The 13,459-nt window shown below is 39.1% G+C and overlaps 1 protein-coding gene across 8 annotated transcripts in view; it reads right to left on the bottom strand.

Moving 5' to 3' along the window:
* KLHL13 (kelch like family member 13) overlaps nt 1-13,459 on the bottom strand; it is an 87,082-nt gene that overhangs the window by 48,213 nt on the left and 25,410 nt on the right. The window lies entirely within an intron of this gene.

Consider the following 13,459-nt stretch of genomic DNA (forward strand, 5'->3'; position numbering starts at 1 on the left):
TTAACATTGGTACACCTATAAATCTGCGTGTGGGTAGAGTTGCTACAGCATAAAATTATAAGTTACCACATTAATAATTTATTCTTGCATAGTACCAGCTACCCTGAATAGTTTGGAACAGGCAGGAAGTGGTCTCATTTTGCAGACTAGTAAAGCAAAATATCTAAACGATGTGTTCACGGGAGACTGGAATTCTGTACAGCAGCTCAGGAAAGAATTCCAGTTCACACATGATGGACAACCCCTTCCTTCCCTCCTGCACTTCAGTTAAACTACTTCCAACTTCAAAAAACGTTAGATATAAAAGCCAGCATGAATCCCACCAGAGCTTTCACATTTTTGAAAAAGAGCAGAATGAGTATATCTTTAAATAGCACCCTTAAATATTTAAGGGCTAAACTGATCCAACTTTCCTTAGATCAAAATTTGACCAACAGCTTTGAAAAAAGCTTAGTAGCATCCTGTGTATTTCTTGCAATCAAAACACTTTTAGGAAAATCAGTTATGCCACCTTCTGGTATTTATAAGAACTGCTCTACAAGACAAATACTCATTTTCATAAATTGCCATTTTAAATGGCAAAAAAAACCCAGCATAACCAGAAAACTCACTTCACATAGGACACTGATGCAAAATAGGACTTTTTTTTAAAGCTTCAGTTGATTTGTACGGCATCATTAGCTTGGACTAGCTTGTGTCCAGCCTTAAAGTCCCTAAGCCTGTATTACCTGCTGACAAATGCAGCATCATTCCCCCACAGTACCTGGTTTGAGATACGAACTGCTCTCTGACCCATCTCACCAGCCATAGCAAAGGAACTGGAAAAGGCGGAGAGGGAAAAGGATAAGAAAACTTGTGAAATGGCTTCTCTACAAGGAACAACTTGTAGATTGGACTTAACAGCATGGAAGACAGATAGGCAAGAAATACATTAAGAGTCTATAGTGTCACAAAAAGCACAGTAAAGGTGTACAGGGAGTCATTATTCACCAGCTCCCCAACACAATAAAGAGAAAGCTTCAAATGAAACTAGCAGATGTCTGGTAAAAAAAACCAAAAACAACCAAAAACCATACAAGAGGAAACTTCTTCACATAACATGCTTCAGCTATCACACCATCAGCTTTTCAGTAACCATTTCTTCTTACGACATAGATTCACAGAAGCAACTGTGAAATGTAATTAAAAAAAGTGGTTTGTACCAAGAGGCATGGTAGGCAACTCAAGCAGAGTCACATACAAGGCCAGCAATCAAACTTCTCCCCCTTACCTCTCACTACCAAAGCATCATTAATACTATAGTAGGACAAATACATGGGTATATAAGAACTATAAACACCGTTCCTTCTGTATCATGCCTGAATCTATGCAATATAATCTGTACTGCTAAGCATACAAGGAAGGATGAATTTAAGCCATAACTTCAAGAAATTTTTAATCATTTCCAACATAAGCCTTCAATATAAAACATTTCTAGATGTCGAATTCCCACCGACAATTTCTCAAGCAGAAAAAACAGGGCATCGTCAGTGAAAGAAAGCAAGCATAGAATTAATGTTATTTCATACCTATGTGGATAACTGACTCCAAGTGTGTTAACTCTGATCCTCCACTGTTCCTCACAACACAAACATCTAATAATTCTCCAACCTTAGACAATCTTTGACCCACAAATTAGATATTTCTGGCTATAGTTTTCCATTGTAACTTTGAACTACACAAGTTTAATTACATGAATTTAAAATATAATTAGGAAGTTTGGTGTAGGTATCAGACAAAGCCAAGACCATGCTCAGGTTACATGTTACATGTACATGTAGCGGAACCCACATAAGACACAGCTGAAATACAAGGACATCTATAAGCATCCCCACTTGCTCATCACACCTTCCCGCAAGCCTTTGCATATTCTTTCAGCTATATATATTCAGCTCTTTGCAATATGTGTCCCATTGTATAATCACTTTCTGGATCTCCAAACAAAGCAAAACTTACGTTAAGCAAAGCTTTGCTCTAACGTGTTCTTACAATTAAGGTTTTTACTCATTCTTAAGTTCAGCAGTTTGGTTTCTGGAGATGCTGTAATTATCATTTTGCCCACACAAGGCAGAATGATAATATGCAGAAGGGTATACACACATCACGAGAAGTACAAAACATTACTTTCATCACAAACACTACCAGAAGTCATGCTGCAACACCACATTATTTGCCTGAAATATTTTCTGAGAACCTCAGAAATAAATAACACTGAAGTTGCACAATAATACTTCAGAAGAATCATGATAGTAACTCAGACCAGGCATAATGTGACTGTGGCCACCTGAACAAAGTCTTGCTGCATATTGCACAAAGCATTGCCTGGAAAATGCAATGCTATAATCCCACATAATGAAGTGTTAAAATAATCAAAAAACAAAAAAAATCAAGCACTGAGATCAGTCATGCCTTCATGCCTGAACTGCTCCTGCCTGCCCATGTATTTACAGACATTTATAACTGCCACTGAATGATTTTTGCAGTTTAGCAAAGCATTTATTTCTTCACTCACTTGGAACACCGATTCTAAATTTCAAACCTTAAACTAAAAGCAGTATTGGCATCTAGCAATTCAAAGGCAATCTCAAATGAACTCAGTATTTTCATGACACTAAAATCCTTGAAAGCTGAAGCTTTTGAGGTCTTTGAATAGCATATACTGGACACTTCATATGAAAAGGCGGCAAGATTAATTCTGGGGGCACCTTGGAAATCTCTGCTGAGCCAGCCATACACTACTCCAAATCCAAAAGCACAGGATACAGCAGCCAGATTAGGAAGGGAGGAGGGCAGGGCAATAAGCCACATATTTATTCAATAGGGTCAGTACTGAACTCGAAGTGAAATGGAGTTGGTAGCTCGAGATAAGAGGAACATTTGCCACAAGAGTGTCTGTAAATACTGAAATAAAAACTGTCCAGTGAATAATAAATGTGTGTAGGGAAACCAACAGTTACTGCAACTACTGGACCACAGAGTTTTACATAAATACTATTACAGAAGAGTGTTCTTTCTTTAGTGCTTCTCATCAAATTTCTGCAAACTTATGGTCTGGCTCATATCCTGAATCAAGCAACAACATGCACAAACATACCTTTTTGTGCTTGATTCTTTCACTGAAGTAGAAACACAAGCAAACTACCAACACCTTGCTGCACAAAAAGCAGCTGCTAGGGAGAATTTTTTTTAAAACATGACAAAATTTTGCGGACTCCTGAAATGTGCTTTCAGTAAGGAACAATGGCAATACTCAACTTCAGCACAAAATACTGATTTATTAAAAAGAAGAGACCTCTTTGAAGACTACCAGGCACGTTAAGTAATTACATTCAATAAACAGTTAAGAAGTTGTCCAGGATTCTCAGCCATCGTATTGAGCACCTCAATGTAAAAATAGCAATCTAGTATTTGTAGATAAGCAGCCTATTTATGATTATCTTTTATCAACACCCTAGAACAATGCACAAGGCACAGTGTGACTAAGCTTTTACTTCACTGCTGTAATCTGATGAAAGCACGCTGAATCCAAAGGGCAAAAGTAAAATTATTGAGCCTTAGCTTTCCATTGTCAAATGCACAGAATAAATTCTTTTTAACAGCAAATTCCAGTAACGTGATTCAGTTCGTTTACCCTCCTTCTCCCTCCCTTTGCTCCCAAGTTCTGCATTGTAAATGGTCTTACAGCCCAGTACGTTAACTGTCCAGAGAACAAGGCCATTCCTGTTCTTAAACAACACTCCTCATTACTCCTAAACCATGCATAGCAGAGGGATGGCTAGTCTAACTTCAGATCAAGCCAGCACGCATCACGTAATTACTCCTCATCGGCCGACGTTTTTGTCACACCCCACTAACCAGCAGCAATAAAAGGATTTCCGGTTTACAATGACAGACCAGTGATGTCCTGGCAAAGCCCCCGAGCAAAACCCGAGACAGACTACTATGTATTTTACTGTTTGGGCCCAGCTCTAATTATCTGAAAACAGAACTGAAGACAGTCACATTGGTGCTCTAATTACTGGGGAGACAGAACGAGAGAGGAGAAAACCTTGCCGTGAGAGCAGAGGAACCCAGACAACTGCCAAAGATGCTGCTCTAGCTAGGAGAGAACAGCTTTACAAAGCCTGCAAACTCCTCTGCTTCAGTTCTCATGTTCTGCTTTACTCCCACACTGCTCTGACTCACTCAAGTCACGTCGATCCTCATTTAAGCAACTGCAAATACGGCTTTGCTATCCTTGTCCAGCTGAGGTACCGAGGAACTTGCTGACTTGTTGATACATGACCTCCATGCTCTTCGGGACAACAGCAGTAAATTGAGAGTGTCTGAAGATTTAAAACGTGTTCACTTCAAATTAAGTTTCCTTCCAGACCCTTGGCTGATACACCTCCACCCATCTGGTTGTCAGCTTTGATTCAGCTAGCCTGTAACAGGTGAGCTGGAGCAGAAGAATGAAACTAGAAGTCTGGAATTTGGAACAGGGCAGTTGCATGCTGAAAACGTTTGGAATCCAATGTGATGGAGCTGGATGTGATAACACAGCTTGTGAAGATGGAAGGAGATTAGCAAGATGCTCAGGTTTCAGAAATGTCATGGGAAGGTCAGGCATAAATATACACACAATATTGTAACAAGGCAGAATAGTAGTGGTTATAGCTGAAAGTTTTCTCTGACAGACATACTTCTGCATTTTAACAGTGCACTGTTATTTTCGGTTGTTGAATTTACTACAACCTGCAGGAATCGTACTGCTACCTGGATTTCAGATTTCAGTGTCCATCTATCTATGGGATTGGTAGTTACCAGGCTGTAGAAGAACATACTGTCCGAAAAATAGAGTTGTTTCCCTCAACAGCCTTCGCTGATCCTACAGGATACTTCTATAATACCTCTGAAGATCATGTGAAAACTTAATAGTTGCTTCAACTTTCACTGTCTAGGGCAGGACACTAATGCAAATATAACCTAGCACTTCTCATTTTTATAAGATATCCTTAATAATGTTAGCAAGCTTGAAGTGCAGCTCATTAAAACAAATCAATTTCAGATGCAAACCCTACTGATCTCCCCATACAGTGAACATCCAAGCAAGATTGGGTATCCCGTTTTTCCAGCATAGTCTCCACCACTGTGCAACTATTTTCTAATATATGCCTGGTTTTGCATCCAAGTGAACTAAAACCTGACTCAGACACATCCCAAATGTCCAAAGACAATGGAATCAGAAATGTATTACCAAGCTGCACACATGAACATACACACACAGAACACCTCTAGCATTTAAAAAAAAAATGGAATATGCAAGTGGTGGTTTTTTTGATTGGTTGGGTTTTATAATGCAAGGTTTTTTGGTGTCCAGGTGTGGGTGTTTTTTCCCCTTCAAATAAGGCACATCCTTCAGCTGTTTTGGGGGTTTCTTTTGTTCGTTTGTTTTTAAATGTAGGAAGTACCAAACTATTTAGCACCCACTAATAAAGGTATACTTCCCTTTTCAAAATTAGGTGACTTCTTTTCTTATCAGCAAAATGAAATAAAACTTAATCAGATGCACCCACTGAGAAGTTTTATTTTCTTCCCCTTCCCTTTCTGAATAAAGAACAATGTAATTCTTCCATATTTGACTATAGGGGAAGACATTGATTATAGCTGAACGTTAGTGCCAAAAGTATTTTCTGGGAGAAAGGAATTTAAAGATAGCACTGTTGCTTTTCAGGATGACAACTTTTATTCCAGAAGTGTTTGTTTAGATGATCAGCTGCTAGCTAAGGCAGATTAAACTGCATATTAAAATGATTTGGTTTTGAAACAACAAGAGTTAAGTTTTTGAATGTTCTTAAATTATCAATTTAAGAACTATGTCAGTCTGTACCCAAAAGCGTTACGCCCTGTTTAATATAGGGTCACAGTGGACAAATTACATGCAGAAAAAAACAAATCCCATACTCCCTCAAAGGGAGAATGCTATACATGCTGTTTGAGTAGATTATTTTAGATTTAGGACTCTAAAGCACCCTACCATAAGCATAAAGTCGCTTTGGATAAAGCCCCTCTTTTTCACTTGATGCATGCAGATAAACACCAAACTGAGCAGGGAAACAATTACTCATAACACTACACCCACCACTGGCCATCAAGAGAACAGTTATAACCAATACACATCCACCCAAGTGACAGAAGACAGACATATGGAAACAAAAGGGAAAGTGACAATCAGCATGAGATTACATTACACTGCTGACATCATGTCACCAGTTGGAGAACCTTCCAGAGTCAGATCTCTTCAGCAAAAACTGCTTACACAGTATTGAATGCAGTACGAACCAGCCAGAGTCCTGAAGCAGCTAGCCTAGTTTGCAAGTTTAGCCATCCCACTAAAAGCAGTAGGCTCAGCTCCTTCATACGTAGTATAAAATATTGCAGATCCACACCTATTTGCTTCCCACATCAATATCAAGTAGCAAACATTTCATGTGTCAAAGGCACTGGTTTACAAGCCGTATACTAAAGTTACATTTGGACAGAAGTTAGGATCCAGAAGCCATGTATAGAGGGCATTTAACTGCAGTTAACCCAGAATATTAACCTGAACCAAACCCCAGCTTTCAAATACGCAAGAGGGTGTTTCTACTTTGAACCACCATTCCTTTCTTCATGCAAAAGAAAGATTAACAGCAGTACACCCTGTGTTATGCTTCTAATATATTCATCAAGGCTGCACATAAATTTCTAGTCATACAAGATCAACTTTTGCTTTCTTATCAAATATTCCATCACAAAGAAACCATTGTTTTTACCTAGTCAATCTTGAAAAAAATTCCAGAGATTTTACTTATATGCAAGTCAACAATAAAGCTGTGAGTTTTTACTTCATTTGGAGTGGTTGGTTAAGAAAAGTAATTTGGAAAGCTAGAAGTATTTATTGGAGAAAAACTTTTTACTGAAGAACTTAATTCTTCCACTGAGGTTAAGAAATCATTTCCTCCTAAACTAGCACAAACACTGTCATACACACCATACTGAGACTACATGTGGCCAACACAAGTGTCCAACAAATAAGAAGCTTGTCACATCCTCAAAATAATCCACAGGATTTTTTCCAGTTCTTTCTCTTCTAACTTTAACTCTTACATGAATATATTCAAAAGACTTCATATGAAAATGCCAACATTCACATTTCAAATGAAAAGGTACTGCTAAAATATTCAAGTGCACATGCTTAGAACGAAGTACATAAATTAATGGACCTAATGAGAAGGAGAGAAAATACTTGTAATGTTACTGCTATGGACAGAGAGAGGCATGACTGCTAAATAAAATCATAGAGGGAAACTAGAGGGAAATAAGATGGAGCAAAGACGTACTGTTTGGGATTACTAGAGACTGGAAGCTTTTGAAGATGGAGAGAACACACGTAACAACTCTGCTCTAAGGAAAGCTTTTAAAATTTTTTCTTCAAGTTTTACAGCATTATTCATTGAACAGCCATTCTTCATGCTAAGCGGAAACGTGACTGACCAAAACACTGCTAAAAGGCCCGTTGCATTCACTGAGTGACAGCAGTATATAAGAATTTCACTCATACAGAAGTCTGAAAAGTGAAACTTGAGAATGAATATGCTCAAGTCACCATAAACGCATCCAGCGGACAAAAGGCACTTGTGTGCCTGTTGGGGGGGGGCGGGACGACAGAAAATCTGTTGCTTCTAATTCAAGATCAAACAACTAGTGAAAAATCCCCCCGGAAGCAGAGTGCAGCATACTGATGAGCTGGAGCATTCTTCAAGAACGATTTAGCTACTGCCAAAACATACCTTCAATAATTTAAACTGTTGTCCCATGAATTATCTGTTTAGACTGAGATCAAAGTATACAAGATCAGTCAATGAAACTACACAAACAGCTCTATTAGATTTCTTTAGTTTAAATTTGCTAAAAAATAAGGTTGCTTAATGTCAATACGGCCTTTGGAACAGAAATAATTGAGCATTCATTCCTAAGAAGAATGCTCAAAACAGTTCTTTAAATATATTAATCTAGTTAAATGAAAGGTTTAATGTCATTAACAATCAAAATAAAGAATGTAGAAGTCTTAAACAGCTTTATCAGAAAACTGCTAGTCATGGACAATGCCATTTGATGCAGCAATATTTTCAACCACCTACAAGGGAAAACAAATCCTACCAACACTGTTTCCCTACTGAAACACTCTCATTCATGCTGCTACATTTCATATAGCAGTGCAGAAAAGCACCCAATAGACCCGTCACATCCTCAGAAAAAAATCAAATCAAAACTAACATTCTTGGCACAATGAAGGTCCTTTACAAAGGAGTGCCAGAAACTTTTGTACCAGCAGCTATTTCATTATAAACTTAAGGCAGCTAAGCTTGTTTTCATTTAAGCATGAAGTTCCTAATTCAACTACAAAAAGCATGAAAACTAGCAAAGATATAGTGTATATCTTAAAAGATTTTCTACAGAAAGATACTGCGCTAGAAACATACCGATTTTTCTAGTTTCTTTGAAAGAATAAAACCAGTCACTCTAACAAATTAATCGGATCAGACAAAACTACCATTACAGGTGTGCAAAGTACAACACAAAATAAAAATGTAAACAGTTATATAGCTTCCTGAAATTAGGTTCAGTTAGTTAAAATATAATTGTTCCTTTATTAAGAACTTTATTTCAAGAAATGAAGACACGGAAATAAGGCTGCTGGAATTTCTTCCAGGACAAAGTGATCATCTCTACTCTTGCCCTAAATCTGTGGGTTTTCCTTCTAAAAAAAGAATAAGCACAAAAAGATTAAATAGCAGGTAGACTGTAATCAAGAAAAACAGAATAGCGATTTCAGTATATTTTAAGATACAAATCCCTCTCCAGCCATATCGGAAACGTTTTTAGCACACTGAAAGATTTGATAAGTAACTGTTATTGCCTCCTTGTTCTAAAATTGGTCTTTGGATACCCAAAAGCAGATGCAAGGGCAGCTGGATCAACTAAATCAGAAAAATCCACAGAAATCTTGGATTAGAGAACCATTAAGACTAAAGCTGGATTTTTTTTCTGCTTTGTTTGAAAATAACATAATCCATTATTTGAGAACAAATTAGCTTACAACTCACTAACTAGGTCCTTTTGTTTCTTAAAGTTATCTTCTAATTAGCTCTTCCAGAATTCCTCAGTTTTCCAGATGGGGGAAAAAAGCTTCCAGGCTGCCATCCTAAAAAAACCCCACTGACATCTCTGCAGGAATTCAGGCACTTGTGTGGCGGGTTGACCCTGTCTGAACACCAGGTGCCCACCAAAGCTGCTCTATCACTCCCCCTCCTCAGCTGCACAGGGGAAAGAAAATATAACAAAGGGCTTGTGGGTCAAGATAAGGACAGGAGTGATCACTCACCAATTACTGTCATGGGCAAAACAGACTCAGCTTGGGGAAAATTAACTCAGTTTATTACCAATCAACCAGCATAGGGTAATGAGAAATAAAACCAAATCTCAGAATACCTTCCCTCCACCCCTCCCTTCCTCCCAGGCACAACTTCACTCCCAGATTCTCTACCAACCCCCCGCCAGCGGCACAGGGAGATGGGGAATGGGGTTTACAGTCAGTTCATCACACATTATTTCTGCCACTTCATCCTCCTCAGGGGCAGGACTCATCACACTCTTCCCCTGCTCCAGCGTGGGGTCCCACCCACAGGAGACAGTCCTCCATGAACTTCTCCAACGTGGGTCCTTCCCACGGGCTGCAGTTCTTCACGAACTGCTCCAGCATGGGTCCTTTCCACAGCGTGCAGTCCTTCAGGAGCACACTGCTCCAGCGTGGGTCCCCGACGGGGTCACAAGTCCTGCCAGAAAACCTGCTCCAGCGTGGGCTCCTCTCTCCACAGATCCGCAGGTCCTGCCAGGAGCCTGCTCCAGCGTGGGCTTCCCACAGGATCACGGCCTCCTTCAGGAACCCACCTGCTCTGGCGTGGGGTCCTCCCGGGGCTGCAGGTGGAGATCTGCTCCACCGTGGACCTCCCTGGGCTGCAGGGGGACAGCCTGCCTCACCAGGGTCTTCCCCACTGGCTGCAGGGGAATCTCTGCTCCGGCGCCTGGAGCATCTCCTCCCCCTCCTTCTGCACTGACCTGGGGGTCTGCAGGGTTGTTTCTCTTACATGTTCTCACTCCTCTCTCCGGCTGCCGTTTCTGTGCCAGCTGCAACTTTTTTTCCTTTTTAAATATGTTCTCCCAGAGGTTCTACCACTATCACTGATGGGCTCGGCCTTGGCTGGCGGTGGGTCCGTCTTAGAGCCGGTTGGTATTGGCTCTGTCGGACACAGGGGAAGCTTCCAGCAGCTTCTCACAGAAGCCACCCCTGTAGCCCTCCTGCTACCAAAACCTTGCCACACAAACCCAGTACAACTTGCAAGATACCTGTCATGAAGCACTGCTGACATCTCCCCTCTGAATGATCCACACCGCTCAGGTTAGTAACTCCCCTGTCGACCAAAGGAGATGAAATGTAATACGTAATTTTAGATAAGAGTAGACACACTGAAGTGTGCTTTACATGGTAGAACACATGAAGGTGCAGCAAATACCTGCCAAAGATCTGTGGAGTCCATATTTTGTTTTTGATAAGATAATTAGGTTTTTTGTTTGAAGAAATAAAAATGAGTCACAGAAAGCCACAAAGCAGATGAGCCACATTCTAAAATCTTAACAGGCACAACAGTATCTACATGCTGTCCATCTCCACACTACCTTTGGAGGTTTTTACAGAAATATGTCAAGGCTATTAATAGCAGAAGAAAGAAAACTGACTCAAGAATAAATTCCATCAACTGAAAAGTCTGATGTTAAAAAAGGAAAAATTGTGACAATATAAAAAGTGCCAATCTCAATGAAAAGCCTTTATTCCAATCTTCCAAAAACCTACTGCACACTAATTCTTTCTCCATGAATTTATTCTCTACTTCTCAGCTGTGTTGCCTGTATTTCTGCTACTCCCTTGACTACCATAAACTTCAATTAGTCTTCTTTTGGCCTGCAAAGACAGGATCTAATCTAGGATGCTAATTTCTAATTAACTTGTCATGTATTCATGTGTGCTTTATGAACACAAGGAGAACATCTAGGAGGAAGTATCATCATAGCATTCCGTTTCAATTCAAGGACCATTCACTGCTCCTCAACTGCTAAAAGTCTGAACAGAAATAATAGCAGACTTGATCCTAATTTGAAGCACAAACAGTAAATGAAATGAGAAAATTGAATTGTTCTTTTACTTAATTACTCTTCTTTGTTCAACTTAGAGACGAAAAAGTTTAGACCGATCTAATCACAGGTTGCCAATACCTAAAATGTAGTTGTAGAGAAGATGGAGGTACTCCCTTCACAAGGATGCACTTATCTTTTCCTTTTTTCTTCATTAAAAAAAAAAAAAATCTTTCTTGAAAATGTGTTACTGAATTACTTTACAATGAAAATCAATATTACGCCACTTTTGTCACCACAAAGCTTTCCAGACAATGAAAATATTCTGTATTAAAAAAAATAAAAATCACTGAACTTTACTAGTTGTTCTCTTTGCCAACAAAGCATCAAGAATGAAAATGAGATTCAAAAGTTGAACTAGGCCTTTAGACATTTTAATATTGTAAAGCCTTGGGTGAATGTGACAATATTTGTATCAAAATAATCTTTTCATTTCTTCTTTTCTACTCACATACTACTTCGAGTCTTCAGACAGATCTACATTTATGTTTTTCATCTTGCCTGCGGTATTACATTGTTAGGGATGTGCAATTTTGCCTGACTGGTAATTTGTTTGCTGGGGGGGGGGGGGGGGGGGTAAAGAAAGAGTGTTTTGTTTGCAGGATGTTTTCACTTGGCAAGAGATGGAAGATACAGGAAACACAAAGGGTGCTGTTTCTCTAAAGAACTTACACATTCAGGCTAGCAAGAGCCTTAAACAAATGTAGTTACATTGATAAATGACTTATCAATTTATGTTATCAAGTCAGTTACGATAAACTGCAAAAAAAGCTATCTTTCACAAGTGTGTGCTGCCTGTATAAAGAGTTACCATCAAATATACAATTTTTTCCAGAACTATTTCTCCAACATCTTCAGGATGCAACCTCTTCTCCCTCATTATCTAGTCAGTTAAAATCCATCTTTCACAAAATTCAATTATCCTGGTTTCAGAAAAGCTCCACATTTCTTAAACCTCTGAAACTTCTGAAATGTCTTCCTGCATTATCCCTTCAGACACGTTAATTTACTACAGCGCATCCATCCAATACTCCTGTTTCTCTCACCACATCAAGCATGAAAAGCTGCTTTCTAATGCCCTTCAGGGCTCAGCTTTGCTGCTTTTGCAACATTTGTTCCCCTTAATTAGATCAACCTTTGGCAAACTGTCCAACAAGCACCTCTGTGCTTTCTTTCATGTGACCCCTTATGCACAAAGGTGCCTTAAAAAAAAGCAGCAATAATTTCTCCTTCAAAACAACCACCAAGTTGGCAATGATACATGGCACTTGACAGAGTGCTGATATGCTACAACTTTCTTCTTCGTCACCCAGTTTGATTTTCCATAGATCCCCAACTGCACCTGCTCTCTCATTTTGCACTCTGAGTTATAAGCACTTTGGATGAAAGATGTTGTATCTTTGTACACCAGCATTGCTTGTCAGGTGAGTATTCAAACAACGTATTACCTAAGGAGAGTTTCTGCAAACTAGCTATTGAGCTGTACTTTTCACAGCATTTTCACATACACATAAAATTAAGTAAAAGCATAGTATCTTTAAATTCAAAAGAATAAAAAAAAAATCTACACTTGTCACAGAGTCAGTCATTCATATGGATGAAGTAAAAAATGAGAAATCTGCTTCATAAGAAAGTTTATAAATTTCTTCAATTTTTTTTTTTTTTTTTTAAATTTAAAACACAAGACTGCCTCCAGTAAGGTAACTATCCACAAGCCTTTGCAGCAAGAACCAGGAGCTCAGGGTTGACATAGCACAGGTGAGCAATACAAGTGCAAGTAAGCAGCAATTGTCGAAGTAGCACTTCACCTCCTGCAAATCCAGTACAAAATGTTAATTATCTTTGATCAAAAGCCACCCAAACTAAACATGACAAGAGGTGCAAGCTGATTGCCAAGCACTCTGCTGGCATGGTAGCAGAGACTCGGGCCTTTCCACTAGAGGCTATTCTGATCCAGCTGCAAGCACCCAGATGCAACATCTGTTGAGTCAGGGTTGCTTAGGAGCAAGCATTAACAAGGGCATCAGACAAACATTTAAAAGAAATATTCCCCATGGATTTTTGTCTTTAATTGAAAAGACAATGTTCCTTACTACGTTGTTGGTTTTTTTTAATAAATAAATAAATCAACATACCATTTCCAAAACTA

The sequence above is a fragment of the Haliaeetus albicilla genome, chromosome 23 (assembly GCF_947461875.1).
Source record: "Haliaeetus albicilla chromosome 23, bHalAlb1.1, whole genome shotgun sequence".
Taxonomy (NCBI): Eukaryota; Metazoa; Chordata; class Aves; order Accipitriformes; family Accipitridae; genus Haliaeetus; species Haliaeetus albicilla.